Below are 4,361 nucleotides of genomic sequence, written 5' to 3'. Positions count from 1 at the left end.
TAATCTTCCCCTTCAAGTTCCATAACTTTGCCGAATCACGACGAATATCATCCATGGAGATGAACCTGAAATTTACCCTTCCGATCAGGGAAAAAGAGAACGTTTGAAGTTTCTCTTCATAAGCCTCTTGTGGTACCACCACCTTAGTCAGAGGCCCAGCGCGGATAGGCTCTGGAAGATCATCCACATCTGGCAACCCCTTCTTTGACACAGCAGCATAGGATCGACGACGACCTTCAGCATCTCCTCCAGGTCGTTGGTCCCCCATTGCTGCACCCTCTTTCGGCCTGATCTCCTTAGGCACTAATTCTCTATGATCCTCCACTGAAGCATAGCTATGGTTGGAAGCAAGGCACCAGAAATCAGTGATTAACATTTGTTTACTTCTATCCGGTGGCCGGCCTCCGGCAGGGGCAAAAAATTCCGGCCCAGTTTCCAATCTCTCCTCTTCCTCTCTCATCGCTCAAAACCTGCCCGTGATCTGCGGATCTGATCTCCCTCCTTCTCTGCTCTGCTCTCGTTTTGATCTGTCGGATCTGCTCTGCTGCCGAGAGAACCGGATCTGCTCTCTGCTGTCTGAAGTTCGGATCTGATCTGCTCTGCTCTGCTGTTTGAAGATCAGATCTGCTCTGCTATGCCGTGATAACTTCCACCGCCGACATGAGGGTCCAGAGCTGTAGAAGGCAAAGTTCGGATCTGCTCTGCTCTGCTATCCCATCATCCAAAAGCCACGAGTCCGACTGAACCTCTCAGTATTCAGTCTAACTAACCTGCGTCTAGCGAATGGAGATCGTCGCCGTCGCCTTTTACAGATCGTCGCTGTCGCCTGCTGTAAGAAGTCTTGGCCTTCTACAGATCGTCGCCTTCTACAGATCGTCGCCGTCGCCTTCTACAGATCGTCGTCGTCGCCGTCGCCTTCTACAGATCTCTGCCTCTCTCTACTCTCTACAGATCGTCGCCGTCGCCTGCTGCCTCTCCTCCCCTTTTTGTATATTTATTTGATCTTCTCCTGTAGGTCCGATGGATGAAACCGACGACGTCGACTCAAGGAGCGAGAGGCTGATAAAGCTGCTTTCTCCGGCGACGCAGGCCCTGAAGGGACTACTGCGTAACGCACAGTGAACTCAGGTCACAGGCGGTCTCTCTCTCTCTCGGGAAGAATCTCCATATAAATCCTTCAGTTAACTTACAGTTATGTTCAATAAACGGTTATTTGTCATAAGGGTTATAACAGGACATTCTGGCTTTGCAAGAAGAGAGGAAATAATATCAACCAACCACAAGGTATATAGTCAAACCATTTTTACCGAAAATAAAAAAGGTTTGGGCTAGATTGGATCAGTATCGGTCTTAAGGCAAACGGGTAAAATGATAAAAAGAAATAATTTTAAAAAAATGCAGGCTTCAATAAATCGGTATCGGTCTTCATAGATCCTAAGTTTTAAAACCTTAATCGAGATTGGATTGACTGTACTTGGCGGATTTGTATTGATATCGATTTCTTCGATAGCGGCCAATACATGATCAATACCATATTAATGGTACCGGAATAAGGAAGGGTAAAATGATAAAAAAAAAAAACAGTATCAGTATTTTGGATGGCAAAACTGTTTAATCCGGTCTGACAATGTTGACCCATGTGGACATCAGTGGCGATTGCTACCAGTGTTGATACCATGCTTTAAAATCTGATCCAAACTCAACTCCATTAATGAAAGCATCACTAATCTATTGTGACTTGCATTTGCCCTATTTTTTTAAGGGGAGGATAACTCTACCGGATTGGCATAGGAATGTCAAGACACAGCTGGGCATTCCTATGCTGGACTGATATGGTTCTTTTTCCCTTTTTTTTTAAATTACTGGTAGATGTGTAAAATGTTGTTTCACACCGGTAGATCTAACAGAAATCAAACTGTTAAAACCAGAAATTGGACCAACTAGTTAATGTATAGCTAGAATTAATCAACCCTTGACAGTAGCCGGGAGCCGGGAGCCGGGAGCCAGTAGCCATTAGCCTCATGAGGGAATCAAATAAACCAAATCCATGCAAAAACCCCTATACAAAATGAATACTCTGAATCAAAATTGAGAAATTGAGAAAGACCACATACGTGAAAATCAATTAAGAATCAAATTGAATCATTTCGGTTTTAATTTTACATTCAGATTCAATTTGTGCATAATGTGTCTTGAACTGGACAGAAACCAAACCAACTGACAACCTTAATTTAATTCTCATATCACAAATAATAATAAGCGTGAGGGTTCCTAATAGGTAGTGTGGCCCCCTACACCAACGCATGGGCCACTTTTCTTGTAGAATAGGTGAAATCTGCCAAAATCCGCATAGCGATGGTCTCTCCGCAAATTTCGTTCTAACCTAGTCAATTAAATGAAATTAGGTTGATGATGGTCCAATATCGTGGATTGACAAACATAATATTTTGAGCCACCACCTAGGGTTAGGGCCTAGGCCTCGATGGGTGGACCTGATCCATAAGGCAAAAAAATTGGTCTGGTCCAGAGATGAGGGTAAATGTCAGGTTGTGTAGCTAGAAAGATGTTAGGCACCCACTCCACCTGGTTCAACAGATCTTCTTACTAGATGCTTAAGAACGAACATTCTCCCCTAAATAATCATATATCGCATACATTAATATGTTATTACTACACTACTATGTACACTCCCACATATGAGTTAAAAGTCAACATTCTATCTCCTGAGTTGAGGAGTTATACCTATGCTCGACATCTGTTTTGGGTCAAGAGGGTTGGGCCCCTATTATTGTGGATGCGGATTTTATCAAGTTTTCTCTCGACTCAGGCGGAAGTGGTCATGATCATTAGCCTTCTTTCTTCGGAGGTTCCATCCTTCTTGCAACCTTTCCCGACTCTTCTGGACACTTGGGTAGAGGTTGGGCTTGTGGAAGCTAAAATTCAGGTAAGTATTTTAGCAGAGGTTCGGTTTGTAAGGGCTGGAATTCGGGTAAGTATTACGGCAGAGGTTCAGCTTGTAGAGGCTGAAATTTGGACCAAAATAGGGGTTGGAGGTCAGCAATGGTGGCTGGGGAGAAGACAGAAAATCTCGCTTAGTGTTTCGCATGTACCTCTTCCTCTCTGTGGCATCATCCTTCTTGGGCACCCAATTGTCTCTTCAACACATTTCGGCTAGATGGGCAGTGCTAGATGATGTGTGGTGCACCCCCGCGCCATAGAAGAGCCAAATCCCAACCTTTAAGGCACCCGTGGCATTGCCAAGATCATCTCCGGTTGCTGCAAGATATGCCCTAAGATCACCCTTGAGATACCTCAAATCCTCAGCTTGATGATGTAAACGTCACTTTGGTGCAATCGGTCCTCTATATCATCCCTCTGCCTATGGAGAACATCTCTCTTTCCCATCAAGCTGGCAATCAATTGGGTGGACTCCTCATGCCTCATGAGTGCCTGCACTAGAGATTCCCCAACATCATCCTTTTCTCCAATTAATACCGCAATATGATTTTTCAAATCCTCATTCCTCTTGAGCTCCTTCGACATACAACTTCACTAGAAATCTTGGCATCTAAAAACTCCGTCCCCTCGTACCTGATGTTTACAGCTCCAACTCCAAAGTCCTCACCCTCTTCTCTACTGTCATCCTTCGCTTGGTCACCTCCTCCAAAGCCTTCTCTTGCTCCCCCCCCCCCCCACCCACAACCCACATGGCCTTTGATATAGATTGGGTAGTGCCAACCTCTGCACCACTTCTGCAACCACCATATGGTCTCGCAAAAGAGAATCAGAAGGAAGATTACAGCCCGGAATGTGAATACCCCATCTCCTATGCAGAAGGGTTGAACTATCAAGGTTGTGAGAACGAGTAGGGACACCAGAAGCCCTACCCAACAACAACTTGAAGACCTATTTTCGGTGGGAGAAGATCTCGATCCTCTGTTTCTCTCATGAGGAGAACGGAGCGCGTGAGGAGTAGACGAGCTAGGTTGGTTACTAGGAGGGAGAGCAGAAATACTTGTAGAAGGCCTCACCCCATCATCCATCCCAGAGAGAGCAAGTGCTTTATCCCTATAGACATTGCTCTCATTGCTTATGGGTGTGTCTCGTGCCTCTAAGTGGAGGGAGGAACCACCTCTCGGACTGACTCCTCAACCTCCAAAGGGTCACCCTTTTCCTTGGGCAACGTGCCACCACCTCCATGCTCAGACCTATTTATATTGATGGCCTATGGCCTTGATAGTTTTGTCTTTCCTCTTGCGACTTCCTTCTGCACTCATGATGCCCTTCTCTTCTTGGATCTCGTAGTTCCGCCAAAAGATCCCCTACAGAAAAGTCCACTTCAAAACACAAAAAGCAAATCA

The 4,361-nt window shown here is 45.3% G+C and overlaps 1 pseudogene; it reads left to right on the top strand.

The window, feature by feature from the left end:
- Positions 1-783: 783 nt before the first annotated feature.
- LOC122071463 overlaps positions 784-4,361 on the top strand; it is a 37,072-nt pseudogene continuing 33,494 nt past the window's right edge.

The sequence above is a fragment of the Macadamia integrifolia genome, unplaced genomic scaffold (genome assembly GCF_013358625.1).
Source record: "Macadamia integrifolia cultivar HAES 741 unplaced genomic scaffold, SCU_Mint_v3 scaffold_22A, whole genome shotgun sequence".
Classification (NCBI taxonomy): Eukaryota; Viridiplantae; Streptophyta; class Magnoliopsida; order Proteales; family Proteaceae; genus Macadamia; species Macadamia integrifolia.
The sequence above is the reverse complement of the archived record's forward strand: the minus strand, read 5'-3'. Positions and strand labels throughout refer to the sequence as shown.